The following is a 27,144-nucleotide window of genomic DNA, read 5'->3' as shown; positions in this document are numbered from 1 at the left end:
TAAACGATCAAACGAACTTACCGAGTGAAGTTCGATCGTAATTATACGAAGTCCTCGCTCGAATACATTACCAATTGTAGACGTCCCCGTACGGCTTGCTGACCACGAATTCAGAGTACCTGAAAGTAAGATTTTTTGGCCGCGCGCGGCGCCACACCGCTCGCACCGCGTACGGCCGCCCTTCCGCCTCAGTTTTTAGAGCAAGTTATACGAAAAAAATTTCACCGCTTCTTCCAAGGGAGGGTCTGAGTCTGTGGTGGGTGGTAATGTATTCGAGCGAGGACTTCGTATAATTACGATCGAACTTCACTCGGTAAGTTCGTTTGATCGTTTAATTANGCTGGACAACATGAAACCAGTTTACCTATGAGATGAGCTAACTCTCGGATTTTGCACGATTGAGTGTTAAGGAATTTTTTAATAAGAATCTGCAAATTGTCTTTTTTGTACTCTGGGAGTTCAATACAATATCTTTTAGTATCAAAAATGAAACCTAAGTATTTCCCCTTTTGGGTAGGAATTTCGTTTGATTTTTCATTATGAATGATAAATCCCAATTCCGTAAGAAAAAATCTTGTCTTTTTCAAATTAGTTAAACACTCCTCGTAAGAATTCTCTATGCATAAAATATCGTCCAAGTAAATTACTGACGTGAAACCTTGCGCTCTTAACGATTTCATAACTACTTTCATGATTTTAGTAAACACAAGTGGGGAAGAACATAAACCGAATGGTAAACAGAGAAACTCAAAAATTTTGTCATCAAACTTGAAACGTACAAATTTTCGGCTGTTGGGGTGTAACGGTATCATAAAAAATGCGTCTTTTAAATCAATCGAGGCTAAGTAACTGTCCGGAAAAATTAATTGGATGGCAGTACGGAGATCCTCCATTTTAAAATGTTCTACTCTAACAAATTCATTCAAATATTTCAAGTTCAAAATAAAACGGTCGGAACCATCCGGTTTTTTAACTAAGAAATATGGGGATAATACCTGACCCACAGAGTATTCGCACTCTCTAATCGCGCCTTTTACTATTAACTTTTCAATCGCCGCGTTTAATGCGACTTTGTTTTCTGACTCAACGCGCGACTTATAAGTATGCATTGTTTCCGGAACAACAGTGTGAAACGGTATCTTATAGCCTAGAATTAAATTAAGAATGTAGCTATCATCCGTGATTTCCATCCATTTTTTATAAAAATATTTTAGTCTACCGCCTACATTTATTGGCTCGTTCGTTGGTTCGGACTGTACGGTGCTTGTCTGCCTCCGCGCCCTCGAGATGATCGACCCCTGTTGTTCACAAATTGTTGGCTGTTTCTGAAGAACAGCTGTTGTTTCGGACGTCCTCCGATAAATGTATTCCCCGCAACTCGACGTCCAACGTTCGGGGATTTCGTGTTTAAATTCTTAGAAGGTACCACTGGCTTGGCAAATTCTTGCCCTTCTTTTGACAGAGCTTTGGTTTCTTTAATTTTGGAAGACAGATCTTTCCCGTACAAAAATTCATCAATTTTTGTATTTTTCAAAATCTGTGCGCTGTCTTTAGCTAATCCAGGTTCTATAAACGCTTTCCGGTTTTTGGATTGCTTATTAATAATAAGGCACAGCAAATCTCCGGCTTCCTTCAGAGGCGACAGAACGTCCTCAATATCCATTCCTTCTGCTGCGTTGTTATAAATATTGGTCATAATCGAACCAATTATGGAGAGTCCTTGTGCAGCTGTTTTTTGAACGGCTAACATGTATTTGTCTCGCTTTTTAGCTGTCTCTTTCAAAATGCTGTCTAGCTGTGGGTTCAAGTCGGGTGGAGCCAGTTCCTCTAAGGTCTGATATTTTTCAATCAAGGCCTCTTCCTTTTCTTTTGACATGCCATCGCGACAGAGAAATTGCCATATCTTTAATAAATCTTTCTTTACGGAGAGTTTTTCACCTTTTGCAGAAGAAGGGTCCTCACCAATCTGCGAGCAGAAAAGGGGAACAATAAATTAGCGTCAGAGCGCATTGAAAAAATTTTTCAATTTTTAATTGCATAAGCACTATGTTTCTAGCCTCGTTTTGTCACGCGTACAAACACCGGCAGATTTCATAATAGGCAGCAGCACGTCTTGTCACGCATACAAGCACTAGCGCGATATACAACGGCTTGTCTTGCCACTCGTGCAAACACACCGTGCAGAAAGAACAGTAAACGTACATGAACGTATGCATATAAATACGAGCACGAAACTGCCTCGAGCGCCGCATACGCGCGAGCGTCCAATAACTGTGTAATTCCTAGAAACGCGTCGTCCATGCGCCACTGTTTCACAGCGCTATACGGAGGTCGGACAGTGATCCGCCATTATGCTCACCCGTCGAGCCACTAATGCATGATTTTATTAAAATAATTTTACTCACTATTTTATTCCAATTATCATCGTCGATAGTTTCGTCATCCTCCTCTTCGATAGTTTTTCCCTCGCTTTCGGTGCCCTCAGGAGACAACGGATCTCTGGGAGGCGGTGACTGCAGTACGCCATTGTTGGTGTTTGGCGAAGCATTTTCATCACCCAATGGAGATTTATTTCCGCCGTCCTCGTCCTTATTTAGGCCAGTCTTAACGTTTTCCACCTCAGCATTCAACTTTCTAACTTTCTTGAGGAGCCTTTCCAACCTCTCCTCAGGCTCTCTTTCTCTCTTCGATTTTTTGGGCATCTTACTTTACTTTTCTAGGTTAAACTCACTATACGTGTGCAGCGTGCACGCACGAAAAAGCAACTGAGGCGGAAGGGCGGCCGTACGCGGTGCGAGCGGTGTGGCGCCGCGCGCGGCCAAAAAATCTTACTTTCAGGTACTCTGAATTCGTGGTCAGCAAGCCGTACGGGGACGTCTACAATTGGTAATGTAGAAGAGCGAGGACGCAGTATAATTCGATCATCGAATTCACGAGACTGTTTGCACACCTATATTGTCTTGAAAAAATATTGCAATTATCGAATGTTGCTGTATTTATTCGAAGCACGCATGATGAGCTCAAGCACGATAGCACGACATAGGTAATTTGCTTAATGCAGCCCTCTCGTAATCAATAATAAACACACGAGCTGGTTCGATGAGCTCCACTCGAGAGATATTTCACGCGAGCCCAGCCGATACCGAGTTACATTATTTTTATTGAAAATAGTTGGCAAGCCGGCCGACTGTCCGCACTGCAGTTGATGAGAAACGACGATTGAACGATCAACGCAGCTGCACATATGTACCTACGTCGTACGCACACTACGAGTAGACCGTCGACAAACATCGTGCATGTGTCGATGTGTAACAATGCCCAGCAGCGCAGAAAACTAGATTCGTCTGGCAGATCGGGTGACCCAGTTCTTGGCGAATCCATACACGTGCGCGCGCGCGCGCGCCAGCTACGTCAACGAATTACGATTACTTAGAGGCGCTTTTACGCACGAGCCTCCGTTCGAGCCAGTCCATCCCACGTACTACAACTTGGGCGCGCGCGATTACTGCAGACAAAAGGTATCATCCTATACTGCACGACTAATCATTAAAGTTTCCTTTTAATGGCGAAACGCAGAAACGCCTCTGGATTTTTCCATTTTAAAACGATTAGCTTTTATGCGGCCAAGAAAATAGAAGCCGTGTTCTATACGGCTAGGGGAAGAAAAAATAAAGATTCCGAACGGAGCACACGCGATTTCTCCCGTATATTTGCAGCGCGCAAAATAAAAGAACTGCTGTACACGGTGTCCGAGAGTAATACACAGAGTGCGCGCGCGTATTTAAGCACAAGCCCTGCTTGGATATTATACGTACTATAAATTCAGCCAAATTCCACACGCGTATGGAACACAAGTGGATTTCAGCGACAGATTAACACTGGTTCGGAGCTTCCCACCGCCCACTGCACAAGTGCCGTAATCTTTGCCGACAACTTTATCACCCGGACTTGTCTCTCCATATACCTATGTACTACGCGATCTGCCATTTATCTGCATATTTATGCGCGTAAAAATCCCGCCTACGCTTGATGGCAATAATTTTACTCGGCTCGCGAAAAGACAGATGCGCTTCGAAAGGACGAGTTAGCTCATCTCCCCGATGTTTTGCAGCCAAAAAAAAAAACCCGCATGTACGCAAATTTAGTCTTTTTAGCCGTGCATACACTATCGAGCTGTTATACTTGCGTTAGCGTATTTTTTTATACACGAACGGTTTCCAAATCCTTTCAAGATGCTCGTGTACTACTTTATTCCTTTTATTTCTAACCGCTGCGACCAACTAGGAGATTTTTCGCTTTCTCGTTTAGGTTTTTCTATTTTTGTCAAAAACTACTTTCAATCGAACTTTTGTGCGCGATATACTGTATCTACTTTCCTTGATCCAATCATCTTGAGCAAATCTTTTATTTTTACTTTCTTTCGTGGAGAACATTTTTTCTACAGTGTCCAAAGGGGGTACTCACGCGTCCGAAAGTGCTGCGTCTCATACAAGCTCTCCTGCACTGCAACCAATTGCTTTGTAGAAAAAGTTTTCTTTAGGAAAGAGCAAAATCTGATAAAAGCATTGGAACTGCTACGGAGCACCTTCGCAACTGGCTATATTTTCATTGTACGTGACTCTGCGACCAATATACAACGTTCCATAAATACGTATTTGGAACGAAAATCCATTTTCGCATCGAACACTACTGCATTTTTCAATAGATCGATTAAAATGTTATAATTGTGAGAGAAGAGTGATTCAAAATACACCTCGTGTCGAGCAGTCGTACATAAAATCCAGTGACCAAAAAAGAAAGAACTTTTGCGAAGAACAGCAACAATGGCAGTTTCCGAATGAAGTGTGATTACAAATTTATAAGTACAGTGAAACCTCCCTTAATGGCCATATATCTAAAGCCAACACCTCCCTGTAATGGACAAATTTTACCGCCTCACAGACAGAAACCTTTTGTTTCTTCTTGATAAAAAACCTTTGTGTTGTGTGGGATCAGCACTTCTTAATAGCGGATACCTATCAATGCCAGATACTTTAAATAACGGATATTTTTTCGTAAATGTGAACAGATTTACCAGACACTTTTCAGCTATTTCATATTCCTTATAGTCATACAATTTTTAATCAAATATCTAAAAAAATTAAAAAATACATCTAAAATGAAACAATATTCGTAATATTACTTATTGTTAGAGTCTATTTGTCAATTATGGAGTATTTAACGCATAATCACAGTATTTTAAACTTTTGTTCTCAGTTTCATGCTCCAAATACTTTATACATTAGGATGACAATTAATTACCAAGTTGCTTAAAATCTCGCTCCCAAGCTTTTTTTAGGATACTTGAACCTAAAAATCATTCAACGATTTTTGGGATTAAAAAATAATCTCCACAAACTCTGCATAATTTGGCATACATTATTTAACGATTTTTTTTGTCTTTTGCCTATTTTGATGAAATTCATTCATTGATAAAAAACGCAAAGTTTAAAAACATGTTATTTTGTAATGTTTCATCGTCAATTAATCTTTTCGATTTTTTCAAAAATGACATTTTCGGTTAGAGCATGATTCAATGGCCGTATGAATAGGTAGTACCTCGGGTTTTTTTTATTTTCAGGTTCAAGCAAACAAAAAAAGCTTAGAAGCAAGGTTCCGTGCAACTTGGTAATGAAGCTCCATCCTTTAGCTGGAGAATGTAGAAGTAATAGTAGCACTATGTTTATGACTCGTATCCACGAAATATGACTTCAAAACGAGACTTTATATACGTGCATCTCCCTTCCATTTATATAAAATGTCCTTCTTTATTTCATTGGGTTAAAGCGTCGCTACTCTTGTGGCCGAGCTGACCTAGAGCTCGTTTGTTCGTATTCGCGCAGTGTATTACATTTCGGTGCTTATATACGCGCGACATGGCCTCTTATTTATATGTCTGCATAATTTTCCTATAAACATTACGCGATTAAAAGGTGCACACGGTGTTCCGAAAAATTATATAAATATTCTTCTATATCGAAGCAATTTTACATCGCGATTGTTGGCTCTTCGATCTCAATCGCGAGCAATTTAAAATATATTAATTTAATTCTCGTCCAGATCTGAGTCTCAAGTGCATGAATATAATCCACTCACGAATGTACATATATATATACAAATGGTTTTTCAATATCTGCATGGATGAAAATTTAATTAGCTATACGATGACCTATTTTGTTTTATTTTAATTCCAATTATTAAATTTTCTTAGATATTCAAATGTTGAAAAACAACGATTCGGTTTAACTGGTCGGTTTACCATTTTGTTTGTGAAAAAATGTTTTATGTCTCGTGTGTAAACAAATTTTAAGTGTTAGCTTGAAAATTCGACAACCACGTTATTTCAAATCCTTTATTAAATCGTTTTATTCCGCTGATAGATCAATTTGTTGGTAATTTTAGAATTGCGGAAGGTGTCAATGAGAGGAAGTATCGTCTTGGTTTCAATTTTTTTCGCGTTTCCTACGAGCTGTCATAGCTAGACACGTAATAACATGAATTTGCAATAATAAACTATTTAAACCATACGCAAAGAGAATACATTAGGAAAAGGATATAATAAAAGTGCTAGCCAAATAAACGTGAAACGAGTGAAAAGATGAAATAATCAGAGTCGAGCTTGGCTCAGGCTGCAAATCTCTTTCCGTCATGGCGCATGGGTTATTACATTTGCGAAAGCTGCGTGTCTTCTTTTCGAGATTGAATGGAGGTCACGTGCCCTTCGATGCTGCGCGCGTGTCGAATACGGTGGCGCGCGAAGCGGCGCATCCGCGATCCCCCGCAAGTCAATGGAGCGATGCTTCTCTCCATATATACAACACCCCGGGCGTGCGCTCGATCTCGATGACCTGGTTTTCAAGCTCCGCAAAATATATACATATATAAGCTCACCCCCCTGTCCGCTGCCCCCTGCCTCCTCCCCTCGTCCTCCCCTCTTTCCTTCCCTCTCTATCCACATCGTTCCCCTTTCCCGCTGCTATACACATATAATATAGAGCACAAATACAGTCGCACGAGTGTTTCGAACGCGACAGAGTAGTGCCGACGGTAATTATGTTTTAACTAGCTGTACTATTCCGATACTTGATCTTCAGCATCCCATTTATTCTCTGATTATTTGATCGAATCGAAATTATGAGACAGGCAGTTTCGAGTGTTTGATTTTCGATCGTGGCGAAATTAAAACGAGTCCGCGTGAGGAACAAAAGCAGCTCGTACGCACGCGGGCTCGAGTATAATCAGGAAAAAACAACGACTTTAAAAGAAAGCAATTTAACCATATAACACAAACATTTTTTTTCTCGAACTGTGGCCTGTCAACGGTCAAGGACAGTTAACGACCTGTTCGTGCGAATTCAAGAATGACTAGATTTCAAATCTAACTGTCTCGCGCATTAAATATTAGACTTGATTCGCACGCAAAAATAAATCGTATACCCGGTATTCATAATAGGCAAATTTACCTGCCACATATATTTCTGTTACGTAGATACAATTATATTATTTTTTTCTCGAGTTTGAGACTAGCTTCATGTAATCGCATGTGTGTTTAGAATACGTCAATTAGCATGTACAGTTACACATCCGAGAGGTAGGGGAAAAAAATGGTAGTTGCGACCGTTTGAATTATTAATAATGTAGCTCGTTGGAGATTCAGCATTTTGAGCGTTTCATTAATACTCTTGCGGCTAATCTAATTTAAACGTTATATTTTAATAAATAACAGAGTTAAAAAAGCAAATGCAACAATTACGTTCCGTTGTTGCTTTTTCTTTTCAATGGTCGTGTTCAACATGCGTCTAAAGTTTCAAGCTATTTTAATTATAATAATATTGCGTGTCATTTGGTTGAAGTAGCGCACGAACGTCTATTTCATTTGGATATATAGCGCGATTCATGAAAATGAATAGCCTAAGAAATTGCAGCGATAACAGAATTCCATTTAACGTGTTCGAACGTCACCTTTTTTCGCTCGCGCCGCGTTCACAGGATATGTCAGCGCATTTGACGTTCACTCTTGCTTATACAATAATACACTCGTTTTGCGCGATAAAAATACACATGACATGATTAGGATCGCGTAAGTAAATATATTCGGATATTAAGCTCCGATCGATAACGGATTGAATTATCATCAGCAAACGGTGTACACAATGTCGGAATTCGTTTCCTCGACGCGACTCATCACAGCAAAAAAGCGAGAGAATTAATTCAATAAGTGTCGTAACAGTAAGCTGCTGTGGTGAGAATAAATGAATAATACCAGATATTGATACGCAACGAAATCAGCTGTTTGAGATAAAATTTGGCAGATAGTGATTCGCCGGCAAAAATAAGTGACACACATACAAGCGCAATAATCTGTGCCAAGCGACAAGTTTAGAATTGTAATTTTGTCGTCGTCCCTCAGATACTGCAGAGAGAGCAAAAAGAGGAATCGTTAGTTTTCTTTACCTACTGAGACTACAAGACGGTTGATGATTGGCAGGGCGCAGTTTACGAGCACATACGTAATAATTTTAGTCGAGCCTAAACTTTTGCAGCTCACCAATGACACGTTTAACTATAAATTATATTTATGAAAAGCAGCAGCAGCACATTGACACATCGCTGCCCCGCACAAACTCACAAACTCTAATAGAATTGCACTGTTAGCAGCTCATCGATCGCCGATGAGCTTTTGCCACTCGGTACCAGTTGATATATAGCTCAAGAGCTCCCGCAACGTCACCGGAACGAAAAAATGAAACGAACGAACACGAGGAACGAGCGCGAGAGCGCGACTCTAAAGACTTGGTATAGATCAATATGAAAGCCCGGAGAGGCGAAGGCGTGTTACACAGGCCGACTGCGAGACTGCTCGGTATTAGCTTGGCGAGCTTCGCTTTTCTGCTTTTGCCCTACAAGCCTCCATTCCGTCCGAGCGGCTGGCATCGTCGCCGTCGTCGTCGCCGTCGTTGGCGCGATCCTAACTATATATGAGTCATTTCACGTCAAGTCTCCTAGCGGGGCGCCCGCGCGGCATTATTAATCGAAATTGTTCAATTTGTAACTCACCAGAAAAGCACCTAGATGCACCCAGAAAAAATATGTGCCATATCATTTTGATAGGAAATTTCCTCAGCTTTCCGATGATGAGGTCAGATTTTCCAAAATTTTCCATTTTCCCCGGAAAAACTTGACACAAACTTTCAAACTCAAATATCTCAAAAACGGCATTTTTAAGATTTTTTTAAATAGTTCCAATCGAAAGCTGAGGAAATTTCCTATCGATATGCAAGTTTTCAGAGAGTACTTTTGATAATTACTCAATGAAATACAGCGACGAACGTGTAAAAACGTGACATTTCGGCCCGTGCGGCAGCTGTTCCCGCGCGCAGTACCCCGCGCGGCGCAAAATGTCACGTTTTTACACGTTCGTCGCTGTATTTCATTGAGTAATTATCAAAAGTACTCTCTGAAAACTTGCATATCGATAGGAAATTTCCTCAGCTTTCGATTGGAACTATTTAAAAAAATCTTAAAAATGCCGTTTTTGAGATATTTGAGTTTGAAAGTTTGTGTCAAGTTTTTCCGGGGAAAATGGAAAATTTTGGAAAATCTGACCTCATCATCGGAAAGCTGAGGAAATTTCCTATCAAAATGATATGGCACATATTTTTTCTGGGTGCATCTAGGTGCTTTTCTGGTGAGTTACAAATTGAACAATTTCGATTAATAATGCCGCGCGGGCGCCCCGCTAGGAGACTTGACGTGAAATGACTCATATGTGACAGTGGCGACGGCGGCGGTAGCAGCGATCATCCCTACCCAGCCTCGACTGTTTGTACGAACATATATAAATTGTCATGCGATGCGTGTAGAGAGAGAGAGAGAGAGAGAGAGCTAGGAAAGCGTTTGGGGGAGTATCCCTGCGCCAGCACACGCGTGTATCGACTCTATGAAACATACATACGAGTAAAGCTTTACAAGTCGAGCATTGGGTCACGAAAATTTATCTCAAGTGGACTGTCATATCAGCGCTGTAATACGCACGCGTGTCTACGAGGTTTACTTTTTCACCGCTACAGAGCCCGAGGGAAAATGTCAGGTGGATTTCTGTACATGCTTGCGACCAATCGTTGAGTTAACGTCGAAGCAAGATATCACTCGAATATATTTATGGAATATTGATGCTCTATTATTTTTTTTTTTTACTGTCCGTGTTTCTACTGGAATGCATTATCAAGCAAAGATATTAATGAAAAGTTTTTGTCGTTACTTGAAAAAGTACAAGTAAACAATGCATTTAAGAAACTTTCACCAAACTCATTGGCTCGAGAGCTCTTGTTGCGAATAATTTGCAAAACGAGAGGAAAAAAGGGCAACATTTTTTTCGAAACTTGACGCGTGATATTTTTGTTTCTTATTTGCTTTGAACTTGGGTGTCAGCGTTCACTTTTTGCATTCAATTTTCTTAATTAGAGCGACCTTTGCTGGGTAGCTGTCGGCGGCTAACTCGCCGCAACGTGTTTATTTTGCCTCTCCGAGCGTTTCTGCGCTTTAAAGAATCGCCTTATGTACTATCGTTGCTACCACTAGACGAGAGAGCTGTTACGAAACATCGTGTTAGCAAGTCCAGGTCAAAGCCGTAAAAATTTCACGACTAGGTATACACACATTGTCCGTTATAAAAAATATCTCGCGCATTTGCTCTCTTACATATTTTCTGCAGCTTCTTGTATGTGCACACACTCTTTACAGTTTCTATCGTGAATCTTTTTACTGGACATTCGAGGTTGATTGAAAATCGTCAAGCTAGACTTTGTTGCGTATACACCTAGTGACGGCCAATTAATTTTTTTCGCCTCCCTCGAAAGAACGATACGAACGTGCGCGCTAGTAATCGTGTTAGAATGAAAAAAATAAAAATAAGTAAATAAGGGAAAAAAGAAAAGGGAAAAAAGGGAGGAGGATAGTATTTATCCACGTCAGTTGTGCTGGAAGGAAGGAAAATTACACTTGCTCAGGCGTGGCGTGATATAACGTCCAGTAGTAAATGCAGGCGAGCGCTAGCCCTTTTAAGAATATTAAAACTGACGCTAACGCGACGTAAAATTATCTGGGAAAAGCTCTTTAACTAAAACTTTTATCTCAGTGCGCAGACTTATAAATCCATTCGAAAACTCGTGCTGCTGCTGCTTTATACTGCTGCATATTACACTTACGCGTATGTGAGATAGGTAGCAGGTCGTCGTTGTCGTTGCATAACTGGCACAGGAATGTAATTTGGAATAGATTAAAAAACTTTTGGATATCCCGATGAATGCATTTACGAAGCCGTCGGGCTGACGCGCGATATTTCAGCTTCTTAGAAAAGCTCGCATGTGCTTCGATACGAAAATCCTTTAACTTTGGATGCTTAAAAAATAATATCCCTCCACGAGAGTAATTTGTACTGCTCAAGATTCGGCACTGTGTGCATAACGAGTAAGTTAACAATCTCTGGGGCTCTGCAAAATTGCAACAAAAAAGAGGCAATAAAGTGTATAGAATATAGTCATAAATATAAGGGAGGCCTGTGGGCACGAGAAAAATAGAGACGTTGAAAAAAAATGTTTACAACTAAGGTGCTCGGGAAAGCGTATATCTAAAAACCCATTTGGTATATATACGTAAAGATTATGCAACTAGTGACAAAAGTAACGAGAGAGTATGTGTTATGCACATTTTTGTCAAGGGAGTAGCTCGTCGGCGGTGACGGCTGAAATGCATTTCGGGGTTGTGTACAGCTAGCGAACTAGTCTTTGCATGTCTATTTCCGTGTGCTATATAGTTCGGTTGTTACTCGTACTCTACCCGTGCCACGCATCCATAATACAATCGTAGAAATGTCTTCCGAGTTGATGTGTGTATGCTGCAACAATAGAACGTGTGCAAAAGCTAGCAGCGGAGCAGCTGCCGGGAGCCTTGAAATCAGCCGTCATTGCCATTTAAGCCAGTGATTTTCCATCTTGTTTTATTATACTTTGCTGCTACTGCTGCTGTGCTCGCAATGAAAATGGATCACGCGAGCTTAACGAGAGAGCTAAGGCATGATTTTTCGCATTACAATTTTTCAAGGCAAAATCATTACATGCGCACCTCGTTTGAAAAATAAACACATGTATTAAATAGGGTTTTCTACAATCTCACATTATTATTAGAGATTTTTTGGTACAGTATAAATACTAACAATGTGAGAATGTAGAGATTAGATCTATTTTTGAAGGCATGTGCGTGTCTACAGAATGTATGAGTCGTAACTTGTTTACCGTGGATTAAGCTTTAAAAATAAACCGTTTATTTCTCGAAAAAAATTTGATCTCTTTCACGCATGATATAATAAACAAAAGCGATTTGATGAAAATTATTATTGTTAAAGTGATAAAGTACTGTCATCTATATCATTTCTTGACGTGTGATAATTGAGAACTTGACTTATGTTAGTATGAACCAGCGAATTTATTAATTGGTTGTTTCAACATTAGCCTTAGAAAACCAAGTGAACTTGAGAATGAACTTATGAATTATCGTTTAAAAATAATATACAGCAACGCACAACTTTTATTAAACTGAATAATGTTTTAAAAATTTATTCTTTAGGCTACCTCAACATACATTTTATTTCCGTCGAATAAAACTACAATATTGCTTTAAGCAGGACGACTAACAAAAAACTTTATATTTGCATTTATGTAACGAAAAAAGAAAGTTTCAAAGCACATGATTATCAGCATCGACTTTGCCTCAGCTGATAATAATAACGAATCTTGGATATTTACAATAAACAGATCATTCACGTCCAGACAATTAACACATTTATCAACGTACTTCATTCCGCATAATAGATATATTAATAAATGTCATATGAAAAACAAGCACTAAAAAGTATTGTTATAATTGTGACTTGAAAAATTCTCAACAGAAGCAACGATACCATCAATTCTGTAGACATAAGAAATTTTACAATCCATTGAGTTCCCCCAAAAGAAAGAATTTACCATCTCGTCTGGCTTATATATTGTGAGATGACGTAAAAGCAACATCAACATTTGAAGTGGATTGAGTAAATAGGCTTTGCCGATGACGATATTATGTAAACGCGTGTGACCATACATGTGCATAAATACATGTTCACGTTCGCGTGCGGTTAAAGCTCGACCGAAAAATAAATTTTAGACCCTACTACGACTTGAAGCGTGCGAATATACATTCGTTTGAGAATCGGTATTGTTGTGCGTATTTGTGAGAAATGCAAAACGGCAAAGCATCTTTGCACGTTGTGGTGAATTTGAATTTCAAATAAATATCAATACCAGTCGTGCACGCGTTTGACTTTTGATACCGCACCCAGCACAAACTTTCCTTTTGACCGCAGCAGTTGACAGCAGCATCTTTCCTCATTGTGTGATCAGCTCCTTATAAAATCTGAATTATTCAACATCGATTTTTGGATAGTAAAGTCTCACTTGGCATTTACGTATGACCACAACGTAAAGGGAGAAAGTACACGAGTGGAAAATTTATAGTCATCCTCGTGTGCGCGAGCAAAAAATGCACGGCAAATTTGGATTACGTTTCATATACAGCATATGCGCGCACTGCACAATAAATACAGCAGGAGGTGGTGGGCGCGACGCCGTGACTTTTATGACTGAGCTTATTAATCGCTCAGCATGCATGCAAATAGGAGTATGCGTTATGGCATTTGGCGCGTTTTTGGAGCGCCACAGCTAGTCACAGGTATATACGTTAGAAATTTTCCATCTCAGCAGAAAATTTTAGCTAAACGAGTTGTTTGAGCTGTTGCCTCGTTGCCGACTGCTGAAGACATTGTATGCGCAATCGGCCAATTCGCGCGAGCCGTTGCGCAATAGTAGAGTCATCGATCACTAAAATTAAGCGAAAAATGTAATTAATCAAAAGTTGAAAAGTACACGCGCATTAACTTTTACGTTTCAACATTTTTTTTCCAAAATCCAAATATTCGAGTTAGAGATTATTTTGCTGTTTTTTTTGCCACGGCGTTTCGAGCACGCTATAGCCGAAAAACTTGCTGAATGGCGATAAATAGCATTTCTTAGGTCGGCGATTCCCCTCTATTATCCATACATAAAATATCAGTCGAGCTCATATTTCTTGAATTTACCCGTCGAGCTAGCCTTACGCGAAGCGAGTGTTTGTGCGTGGGAGCGCAAACTTTCCGCCAAGAGCTGGAAAGGACAAACAGGAAACTCTCGCTCAGAGCCGCGTACACATTGGGAGGAAGGAAGCAAAGGTTGGACGCGGCAGAGGCGCGACTCGAGCGTAGTAGCAATACGCGCGCATAGGCCGATCGATCGCTCGCTCGAGCTCGCGGAAAGAGTTGCCATGGAGCTAGGCGCGCGCGAGGCCAAGAGAAAAGGAAAAAGACACAAGAAAAAAGAGAGCAAACGCGACATAATAGAAAATGCATATCAACTTTGCACAGCCGATATAAGTAATCTCTGAGCGTCGCGAGAAGAAGAGACAGTGAAAAAAAAAAGGTAGTGCGCAGTGTCACACAGGCTGCTCTCGATGTACACGAGCAGCTGCAAGATGCCAACATATAAAAAAACGTTCACATAACACGGCTACTTTTAATAATTAAAGGTCTCGAGTAATATTTTGCGCCTATCAAATAGGTATAAACACGTGGGCATCGAGAGAAAAAAATTGAGCAATAATTTATTGCTGCTACACATTTGTTATTCTGCCAAGTGGAATCAGGCTCGGGTGAACGCGATGAAGCTATGTTGAATTGCATAATTATAGTAGATGAAAAGTGTTGAAAGTATATTAAAGATTCGCTACAGGAGATTCATCAGTGCTCGAGTTATCAGGCCCACGATTAGCTTCGAAATTCTGACGGACCTAGTTGTGGAAAGTCACGTCCACAATCGTCGAATGAATTTCGTTGGACTTGTCTAGCCGACGATCAATCGTGCAGCCCAAACGTTGTCGTTATGCTTACCACGTGTGCAGCTGCACATCAACACAGTCACTCGTATAAATGCATTACGTAAACGTGTAAATGTGCGCTGCATCAGATAGAATAAAGACAAATGTAGACGCATGTATTGCGGGCATGGCAATCGATCGATCGACTTATTACAAAGGAGTTTGATCGATGAACAAGTTTCGATAATGATTGATGTACGCTGGGGACGTGCGATTAAACGCCGCGAGCAGCATCTGCACTTTTATGAATTCATTGCAAGTATAAATCCCGTGCGCGGCAAGATCTATCAATGTCTTTTGCTCCCGAGCTTATTTTCACTTATCAAGCGCCACATGCCAAGCTGCAGCTTTTATGCTTTCAAATTCTCGTATGTAGCCAACTTTAGTCTTGGCTCAACTCGTCAGTCCATGTCGAGAAATTAATTTTTTTTTAAATCGATCCTCTCTAGGGCAGTAATTAGACTGGAGTCTTTGAGCTTTTTTTCTTCCTCTTATTTCAAGTAGATATGTATAAAAGAATCGTTGCAAGAGTGCGGTGCAACGAGCGCAGGCATGCGAAAACGTCGATTCAGTGCAGAGCATTACTCGCTCACGCAAGCCACTCGCAACGCTACATAGTGTATAATAGGCAGTCGATGTGTATGAGCAACTTTGCCTCTTACAAAGTCAATTTTCTCAACTGGCTTGCAAATTCCAGTATCACAAGGCAAGCATTGCGAGCAGCTCGCCAGCCACGTGTCTGAAGTCGCGAGCGAGCTTCTTCAGCTTCTTGCTATACCTATTTATATATCAGAGCGTTCAGGCAGTTATCCTATCCGAGAACTCGTCGTCGGGCAGAAGGAGATGGCTTCTCGTCGATAGCATATGCAGTACCCTTAGCCAAACGCGCCGTCTAAGAGTAGCCGATTTGCAACATACATAGAATACAGACCGAGAGAAAAACAAGCCGGCCGCAGCTGCTTTTGTCGTACGCTGCTGGATCGCGTATATGTACCGAGCTCGGCTCCACAGCGATTCCTGTTTCTCCTATCTGTGCGCATATATAAACAGGCGTTTCCCGAACTTTATCCGGCCTCGTGCGTGCAGGCTATATATCGCAGAGCATCGACGCTGCAGCTGCAGGTACGGCTTAAGCCGCAGCTAGCTTGAAAAGCTCCCTCGGTCGAGCTTACAAACATTCGAGGGCATTGTCTAGCCGGAATTTCACTGTACGCGATCGAGCTACGTGGCCAATTAAGAATATAATCATATTTTCGTTTATTAAGACTTGAGCTCAAAGTTGTCGTGCGCGCAGCTTATTACTCGCTCGAGTCTTTCAGACTACTGGCAGCAGCCGAGCACTCTTGCAGGATTCGATCGAGTTGCGCCAACTCGCCAACAAAGATGCACTTGTTTGTATGTGTGTGTGTGTGTGTGTATGTACAGCTATTTGTGTACCTATAGGTGCCGACTAAGTATATATTCACAAGTTGCGGGGCCGCCGACTCGCGTGTAACTGCGCGCCCGCGCCTGGGCGGCCGGCAATTAAAACTTTGCTGCACAAATTTGTTAAGTCTGACGCGTCTAGCTGTTGGCTCAGAAAAAGCCGCGAGCTACAGAGAGGCAGCTCCAAACTCGATTAATTCGAAAACAAAGCCGCGCTAATTATGCTGCAACGGCGATGATTAAATCACGCATAGCACACATAAACACATCCAAGAGGGCGGCCCCCGCGTGAATAAGGTACTATTCCGAAGCGGCCGAGGCCTACAGCTGCGCTGAACTTTGAATCTCTAGTCCAGCAGGAAATATGCATGTGAAAAAGCCAGAGCTCGACTCTTTGGACTCTGTGGCATAAAGCGTATTGTGGAACGAATCTGCATCGGCAACGATATAATAAACACTCGAGTTCGTATCGCGTTGTTATACGTTCGTTGCCACCGTCGTCGTACGAGTCGCGCGCCTCAAGGTAATTGGATCTACCAGCGTGCATATAACTATACGCCATACACCGAAGCTTCCATATCTTATGTGTAAGTATACGTTGCATATGATGTACACATAAAGCTGTATGCGTGCGCCGTGTTTGCGGTATATCTATATTGCATACAAATGCAGGCGCGCACAGAGCGACACACGAACGGGGCCAAAGTTCATGAGGTATCTTGTCTACGCAAGCGACACGAGCCAACCAACTATACATAATACCAATATAAACGAAAAGCTGCGTAAGCGATACTTTTTCACGTTGAACCTATTGGTATTTGAACATTCTACCTAGTCTGGGCAGAAACCCTTGTTCGACTCGTTACTAGCAACTCGAGCGAGTATTAATATTGAACGAGATACTATGTCACTAGATCAACAAAATATACGTATATATTTTTTTCTTTAGTTTTCGCCATGTATACTTTGCATTTTTTCATTTAATTTATTCAGTAGTATTTCCTATCACATTTTTTTTAGGTGCTTTTTATAATATTTTTTTGAAATAATCCAAAACCGAGCGAGCGTAGGCAAGCGAGATATGTCGCTAGTTACTATTGGATCCGAGCGATACTGCAGCGCCACACTTTTTCGTATTAATTCTCATAAGAGAAATTTAGTTCGAGCAGTCGACGCTGCATGGCATTTCTAGTGAGCCTTTGGCACCCCTATAGCTCGGAGTGAATTACAAACGAATAAAATATAAACATTTTCATTTTCATCAACAGCTCAAATAATCAGCTAAAATAGAAACATAATTAGAATTAAGATATTGCTATTACGCCACGTATAAGCTAAATCTCCATCCCACTCCAATTCATCTACCGTTTTCCAATAGTGTCCTACCTGATAGCTTATTAAAAATGAAACAGCAGGACAAGTATAGAAATAGCTGCGATTATGCTTCAATTGCGTTACATTGGCTATTTATGCTCCAGGAATCACAGTTATTCAACAAAGTGTATGAATAATAACGTGATATAATATCAATGTGTTGAGTCGAAGCATCAAAGAGAGACTGTGGCAAGCAATTATTGCGTGCTGCTGAGAAGCACAACAGTTAATGAGCTACACGTTCCCGAAACCTTCAGGTACATTCGTAAATTTTATAAGTAAAAAATCCATCTATAGCCGTTAATCGTTGGCTATAACGTGTCTAATTCCGTTTTCGCGCTCCTACAGCTGTATGAGCGTGTACGTGTGTGTGTGAGTGTACACAACGCGTACCTGCGCCGTGCGTTTATGATTATGTATATTTTACAAGTGAAAGGAGAAAGTGTATCTAAAAACTTGGATCGATCTTGCTGTAGCAGCCAACTGCCTGCAAACCATTCGTCTATTTGGTCTCGTTTTATTCGACTCATCCTGCAATGACGCGCGAGAATATACGTGTTTATTGTATCTGCTGCATATACCTGCCCGCACTCGTTGAACAAACTCGAGTTTGCCATACTCAACGATAGACACACTAGTCGAGTATCTGCCTGTACTTTGATAAGATAGGACCGGAAAGCCCCGCACTGCATCGCTATCGCCTGCGCTTATACACGTGTGTCTGGGACTACTCCGATCGTTGCTTGTATTTACATTAAGCTGTCTTTCGGCTGTTGTATTCATGTGGTGCATTGTTATAATCGCATGATTTTACTGTTTCTGTTATTAAAATTATACCGGCTATTACAAGTATAATTTTCGCGACACGTACCGTTGGGTTGAGCAAAATTTTTAATTTCTAATCGTTGGCAAATTTCTATTTATTTGGAATTGAAATATTTCACGCGCAAAACTGTACATTTCGAGAATTGCGTAATTTAAGATTTTAACGGCACTTCACATCCGTCTGTTACGCGAGCTCGAGCTCATAATGCCCGTACATTAGAATCGCAGATTAAGCTCGAGTGAATGCTACGAGTCGCAATTTGGCCAAATGGCTTTTTAAATCGTTTTTAATAAATAAGATCGAAGGCCATTGTCGTTTGTATAATTGGAAAATTCATACGCACGCTCTTGCGAGCGATTAAAAAGTTTTGCGCTCGCGAGAGCAAAATAATAGAATTTAACGCCAGCGCATAATAATGATTAAAACGCGCTCTATTAGATTACTTCTCGGGCTAAGAATTCAAATTAGTTTGAATGCGAGCTCTTACATTCTTCCTGGGTGAGCCCGTACACACACACACACACACACACACACACACACACACACACACACACACGAGCGTAGCCACGTCGTTACGATAATACAGCTTTCGGGCGAAAACGAACAATTGTAAAAGCTTTTGCAAATTTACAGATTCTGATGGAATTTTTAGCGACAGTTGCAAAATTCACTTTATACATTGACATAAATTGCTCGCACGTCACCTCTCGCGCGCTGCATTTAATATTTCCGCATGCATTCTTTTTGATGTAAATCGAGTTTACTTTGAATACATCACGTGGGATTTTTCGTGATGTGTTCTTAATTTCAATTAAAAATTAAGGATTTCAGTTTTAACTAGCTGTAGAACATCTCAGGTGTTCAATTCTTTTTTACTTGTTTTATTAAAAGTCAAGTTTAATACAGTCTTGCTAGTTTATTTATAATTAATTGTTTATCACACTAGTATTCAATATTAAATATGATGTATTTGAGAAGCAGTGGTCATATGAAATGTAAATTACAACTAAAGCCGAGAAAAGAATGGCTTTTTCTGCTTCACATGTTTATGCCCTTTAAGTCTCTACGATGCCGAGTGCACACTCACGTATTGTAGGCAAGAGTGGCTCGTAACGGTTATTGCTCTATGTCACGCTTTAATCCGGAAACTTCGAGACGATGACGGCCACGCGAGATACGCACACTCTAATAAATGTATACACTATCTGACTTATATATTCGCGTATACAATCAGCTGAAAGTCATCTCACGTCTATACGTGACATGTTTTTCTCTCGCGTTTAATTTCGCTTGGACCGCGTCGCGCGTCTTGCACACGGAAGTTTACGTTGCGACCGATAAATTTGTCTAGCTCGATACGCGCCAAATTCGATAACCAAATTTATATTTAGTGTGCAGTCAATTATCTATAAATAATATGCTTGTGAGTAATATTTTTTCCTCTACTTAGGTAACCAACATCTGATCAATTCATTTTTCGCCAGCAATAAACAAGGAACTGCCGCGATTTCCTTAATTCAAGTGGAAAATTACCATATTTACATGCACGTAAGACACTACTTTATGATTCGAACGGAAAATTAGCGTTTATTAGAGCATTTTTCAACTAACTGTGTATAAAACACAGCTGCTGCAGAGTCACGTTAAGTAAAAATTTGAGCAGCAACAGCGACAATGTAGCCAACGGGGTTTTTATTCAAAAATTGTTGCAGTATTATACTCAGCATGGTTTTTCAATTCGAACCAACACGAATAAATTTCGCAATTGTCCGCATGAGACCATTGAATAAGGAAAAAAGAGAGTACATGGCGAGGGCATTAACATATACTCAAAAAACGTTTTAGCCTTTAAGCTAAGAGTCCATTGAACTTCCGATCGTTTCCTCCGATGTGAATGTACATATTTTATGTCACGTGTAAGGAAGCATGGAAAAAAATAAACATGATCATGGGTGTAAAAAAGCCTCATGAAGACATGAGTATGATGTTTTCTGTCTAAAAAATTACAATCATTTGATTTGGCAAATGCAAAATTGCTTTGTATAGCGTGGGGATACCATTTATTTTAGCTTTGTTCTTTGAGGTAATATTAATAATTTTTTTCATTTCTAGTCAGAGTCTCTATTTTATTCGAGAATGAGAACGGTACAAGTGATTTTTTCAGTTACTTTGGAATCAACATTTCCAGTATTCACAAAATAAACGTGCAAAACTTTTATCATTCAACGTGAAGTATTTCATCGCGTAATCAACACACATTTTATTTTTCTTCAGGTAAAAAAAAAATATTTTTAGAAATGCACCTGCGAGTTAAGGCAATATTTAACCGGAATTATTCCATGCAGATTGTTTCAATAAACTGCTACACTTACCTGCTAAAAAATAAGCAAATGAATGGAACAAGAGATAATTTTTGCAATGATAATAATAATTGGTAATAATAACGATCTTTATTCACTTTGAACTCTGACCAGAGTTAATAAATAGAGATTAAAAAACTCTAATTAATTTGTGATGTTAAGTATGAGTGAATAAATATTTTTATCCAATTTATAATGACAATAAATTCTTCGTTCTTCATCAATTCTTTTTTCAAAAGGATATTTTTATTTATGTCACTTCAATTGATAGTTGTTAATTGACAGTCACAAGATTTTCTAGCACGAATCATATTATCGAGTTAAGAAGTTAGTACGGCAAACAATTTCGGAGTTCACACTAAATTAATTCGTGAACTGTTTACTGCACAGATATTTGAGGTAGACATCGTGCAATTTCGTCTTTGCTACCTGCTAACAGACACCAGTACACTATATCGCAAAATAATGTTTGAAAACTAACGTGCTAACGATATTTGCTCACACAAAAAAGTACGAGGTATCTTTTATTTGACCATTATTCACTTGGAGCAGCAGCAATTGCAGACCGGATAGTTTAAAAGTTCAAAAAATCCATACAGATCCGTACTTATACATTATTTCGGCAGAGTTTCTAAATGTATGAGCAAACTTAGAACTGTTCTCAGAAGGCGCGAGTTTCAAAAATTGATAACCACGCAATACTCGTACATTGAAAAGTAAAAAATTATCGTCTTCTTAGGCAACAAGATGGAGAAAAACCACGAAATGCATTATTAATTATATATTTTATCTAGAAAGTTTAGACTATGTGTATGTTGGAAGCAATGAAAAAAGATAGAAAGAAAAAAGACTTTGGTAGTCTGAGCCTTGCAGAGATTTGTAAGGCTAAAATGTTCCTCTTAAATTCGAGTGCATTGCTGCCACTGTACATACACACTAACTAGCCGCATTGGAGACTTTGGGTTCGCGCTAGCTCTGCACCACTGCTACTCGGCTATTTCTAAAACTAGGCCAAGCCAAGAGGGAGAGAGAAAGAGCAGCAGCAAGCGAGAAAAATAGCGACAGAGAGAATACGTGCATGTACATGTTTGTCTGTATACGTGTGAGATCAATATGAACGACACCGGTATAATGTACAGAAAAAGCGAGAGCGATATAGACAGAGAAAAAGAAATTTTTATAGATATATTTAACCGATAACACCAACAACAGACACCAAGGGATTTACAATAGCGGCTTATTTACCTTTATATAAGGTTGATGCTTGCTTCACATACTTGACTACCACCTTTTTTCTCTTATTCCACCAAAAATCTGGGTGAATGTGTCATATGTATTTTGTGCAACTCTTTAGTTAACAAATGAAGCTGACGCTATCGTTTCAAATATACATATATAACTTACTAGAAATAAACGAATTCGTTGGAACTAACCATTTGGTGCTATCGTTACATGAAATAACATAAAAAACAAAATATTGCATCATTTTAAACACCTCGATTTAAATGCACTGTGTGTGCAGTTTATAGGTCAATCTTACTATATACATTAATATTGCAATTAACTTGAAAAATTAAAATGTAAGCATAGTAATTGAATGAGCTTTTTATCAAGTTAAGGTAGATTAAATTAAGAAAGTTATGTCGCACTCTATAATTAAAATATTCGTTCACAAACGACGTATAAAGGTAGACAACTTATTTTATCCGAGTTTGTAAAATTAAGCTCTAATTATAATTCTTGAAAGCTCGTCTACTATTTATTTTCATTTCTTAATTGAAAAAAAATGTCAAGTTATTGAATAGGACACAATGCAAAGTTTTAATAACTCACTCAACGATTTGAGGAAATTTTACATGACTTTGTGCTTAAATTTTTACCAAATAAGTTCTATTTATTGTAGAGTGTGAGTCTGAATAAGAGTCATAAATTATTTAATGATTTAGTAATTATGTAAAAATAATAATAATAATAATAATAATAATAAATTATTAAGTATTTTTAAAGTTGGGGAAATATTATCTGCACCAATTGACAATACAATTTTTTCCTACTCAAGCCTAAAACACTCGCCTTTGGCTCGTGCTACAATCCCTCCTTTTGCTAAAAAACCATAACTGCACCCGTTGAGAATATACTATTTGTCCCAGATGTTTGCGCTTCATTTCGCCTTGATCTTCTTGACAACTAAAATTGTCTGCATATGAATAAATAAGTTATCTTTAGACGTTTAAAAAGATAAGCGCAAACCTATATACGAGTATAACGTCAAAAACTATTATTCTTTCACATGCAACTTTGCGAGTTTGTCCACGCAGTGGTAAAGTACAACGATGTATAACGTAGCTACGAAAGACAACATCAAGGACGTGTGACACGTGCAAAATGTTGTATGTGGATATATGCATATGTTTTATGCGCTCATGAGATCTCTTACTTGTATATATTTTATTATGTAGCAGGTGCAGGTAACCAACATTAAATTATTTTACTTCAATTATTTTTTTTCGTTCGTATGAATCGTAGAGAGCGTTAAATTCTTATACTTATTAGCACTTACGAGTGATGTAAAGTTTTTATTTTTGCTGTAGACAGATGAAAAAACCTACCAGCTGTAACAAAAATGAAAAACAAATTATAAGTTTATTTTCATGAGAACATTTTTTTAAGAGGGGGTTCTGATCTAGCGACCCAAAAAGTTACGTAATTTTCGCAATTTTTTTCACATAGAAGGAAGTTGATGAAGTAATCGAATATGTTAGTACTCATTAAATATATTGTGAATTATTTTCACACATTTTTATGGACAAAATTAACGGAATAGTTTACTAGTTATATGCATTCAAAGCTATATCATAAAAAAACACCTTCACGGACGGCAAGGTAACGCATCCCATTTTTGTCTGATACCAAAATGAAAAAGACGACGTTTGCTGGATCCTGCACTAAAATCACTAAGACAAGTTCAAAATTAACAAAATGGCGGGTTCGCAAAAAAAATTTTTTTTGCATTTTTTTTTGGCTCTAAAAAGTGCTGTAACAATAAATTATGAAAATTTTATTATCTTTAAGATAAAAAAAATTCATATCTATATATATATAGTCGTTTTTGAGATATCTAGCCAGCCGTCTCAGAAAAAATTGTTTCGAAAAAAACGCGAAAAAAAAATGGTAACTGCCATTGAGCACCGTGTCAGCACTTACTCTCAATCCTGACTTTAACTGACTAATAATCAGAATTTACATACCATTTTAGCAAGGAATTCTTGGAAGTATAATAAATTTGAGAATACAAAAAAAATTAATATTTTGGTCGAGCTTGATGAGAACCTCCCCTTAAGATTCAAAAGTTTCCTGGCCTGGGTATCATCCGAATTAAAAGTAATCTACACGATGACAACGAATCCAGTCAAAAGCACATACATCACAGGACTTTCCAGCGCTCTAAAATATCATGTGTTTGTTTATGAATTTGTTCTTCGACTCATGCACAATCAGGCAAAGAAATGTACAAGCCAACAATTATTATATTCGCGGTCGTTTTTGAAGAATGAGTGTGGATAAGACCTAGCTATTCTCTTGTCGTTGATCAATAAGTTTGCGCAACGTTTCATTCTCGCGATGTCAGTGAATGCTCGGTAATCTGTCAACAAAAAGGTACTCCTATTCCACTAAATTAACTCCGACGTACATCGTGGATGATGTATTTTAAAGTTGAAACGTTTATGATTTGCGCATGAGAGCGAGAAAGAGCATCGATTTTCATATCTTCCGATTGGAAAAACACTTCGAAAAAGTTGCAACACGACCCGACACAGTCATGCACACATCGATGTACATACATATATATAAATTATTCACATTTATCTCAGCATTTTGCATGAAAGAATTCATACTCTTATCGCGCCAATGCAATGCTCTTTATCTTTTTATTGGCGCCGTAGCAAAATAAAAAAAATAATCCACTGAATAATTCCCGCGGGTCAAAGGATTAATGACAGTTTTTCGTTATTATCGGTATTTTGTAAAGCTCAAACTAGCAAATTGAGGTGTAGACGAATTCTTATAAATATAACGTATTGTATATTACTGATCACTGATTATATTTGGATTGCTCAGAAAATCACCAGAGATTTGATGGTTATATGATTACAAACAGCACATGCACCTCGAAGCTGCATAGAACGGTGGATTTGGGGATCAGCTTAATTGTCTCGAATTATTTACCGTTTCTTTTTCAATGCGATATTTTTTTATTCAAGCTTGTGAATGAATCTAGCACGCAACAGATGTAAAATATGAGTCAGCTAACAGCTAGTTAATGTACCCTTTAAATTAGAGGTGAAAATTTTTAGTGGTAGAGTTAAGGATTGCACTTTATAAAAAATCAATATATTATATGCAGTTTTAGAATTTTTTTATATTGCTCGAAATCCCTGCAGATTCAATGAAATTGAAATCCACCTTGACCAATCACCAATTGAATTGGATATTCGAAGGTATGCTTATCGAAGAATTTATTTATACATCTTTCTGTGCATCAGGCATCGGAATAATTGAAACGAAGTGATTGACACGCACTTTTCTTGTGTAGCTCAAAGCTAGCCTGAATCGCTACCTTTTACGGAACGAAAATAATACATTACTAAACAGGGGAAGTATCTATCGTGCACGAGAGTCAAGTTTGATGTCTGCCCTAGCGAGGATTGTATTCACGGAAGTGTAAGATTGACAAACTCCCGTGCGAGTTGCGTACTATACTTTTTATCATAGTGAGCAGGGAATTCACTTGAAGATGGCCAACCGTGCAAAAAAGTAACAATTTCCTCTCGCTGCGATAAAATAGTGAGAGCGAATTAGATGTACTCAAGCGCCTAAGAGCACGTGTAATTATCGCATATAGTCGAGGTAAAGACAAGGCTGATAAGCAAGTGATCTGAGGCTTTTTTTTCATTTCGTGGATGCATATATAACTTTTTAGCAAAAATTGACTTTTTCATTTTGGTCTCAGGGCCGAAAAGGTTAGTTTCGGCATAAGAAAATTATTATAAAGCGCGATGAATTTAGTAATTTTTTCGTATTATGTTCGCGAGAGTGATGGTAGTAGATACATATTGTTGGGTCTTCATCGTCATATCTATGGTCGATTCTCAGTGAAGTGAATGAACAAAGGAATTTTTTTTCTGCAATTATATAAAACTTGTTGTTTCCTATGTCAGAAATGTCCCCAAATATTATTAAAATTTTTGGATTCACCTAATACCTTTTTGGAAGGCCCGAAGTTGACATTTTTCGCATTATGCGCTCCTGCCCAAAACCCTTAAAGTCGTAAAAACTGCCCTTTCGACGTTTTTTGCACGTTTTTCGACACTGATTGATTTCTAACGTCCGTTATACTTTGAAGCCCATTAAAAATGTTTTTTAACACTGTGTGCGCAAAACGCGGGGTTTTCAACCTTAAAGCGACAGAAAAACCATGTTTCTCGCAAGCAGAGTTAAAAAATATCGTTTGCAACTAGTCCGCGAGGAAGAACCCTCACTACGCTCGGGTGAAAACAACTCCTGGATGAGTTAACTGCTTCGCGCACTTGTTACAAAATATACTGTTTGACCATTTTTCGTCTTAATCACTCTATACTGAGCTAGGAATTATTTGAATTTTGCGATATTTAATTAAATATACAAAAATACGAAAAATACCAATTTTGGGCCTATGAAAAAAGGTTATAGATGGTTCAAAAAATTCTAATAAAATTTGGGAACATTTCTGACGTTATAAACAAGTTCTTCACATTTCCTTAGAAAAATGGTTTTGACTGAGAATCGGCCATATGTATACAGATATGTATTTTGTGCTGGCTTGCACATATATCGCACTATATACAATATACGTAGCCTGAAGTGGGTAGCAGAGAAAATGGGCCAGTGGGTCGTCGCTTCCTCTTCACGCTACAATGGAGCTATGCGATGATTAAGATTACTACTTATATGTACATTCACACATGGGATGCATCAGCAGCCTAGAGTGCAGTGGTCAATGCAGCGGGCATTATACGCGTACTGACAACTGCACAGTGCACACGTATACGAGCTACCACGTCGCTATACATACACACACGT

General features: G+C 38.9%; 1 protein-coding gene across 4 annotated transcripts in view; it reads right to left on the bottom strand.

The window, feature by feature from the left end:
- Positions 1 to 27,144, bottom strand: part of LOC106648551 (protein Tob1-like) — a 43,464-nt gene that overhangs the window by 4,151 nt on the left and 12,169 nt on the right. For 2 of the 4 annotated variants that reach the window (XM_014365507.2, XM_014365515.2), the window contains one exon: positions 23,634 to 23,636. The exons of 1 other annotated variant lie outside the window; for it this stretch is intronic. The gene's annotated coding sequence lies outside the window, so the exon portion shown is untranslated. Of the gene's footprint in view, positions 1 to 8,493; positions 8,872 to 23,633; positions 23,637 to 27,144 lie in introns of those variants that run through there. One more of the 4 variants, XM_014365531.2, reaches the window with a different exon arrangement.

This window comes from Trichogramma pretiosum, unplaced genomic scaffold (assembly GCF_000599845.2).
Source record: "Trichogramma pretiosum strain Unisexual culture from Peru unplaced genomic scaffold, Tpre_2.0 scaffold34, whole genome shotgun sequence".
Classification (NCBI taxonomy): Eukaryota; Metazoa; Arthropoda; class Insecta; order Hymenoptera; family Trichogrammatidae; genus Trichogramma; species Trichogramma pretiosum.
Note: the sequence above shows the minus strand (reverse complement) of the source record. Positions and strands in the feature narration are given on the sequence as shown.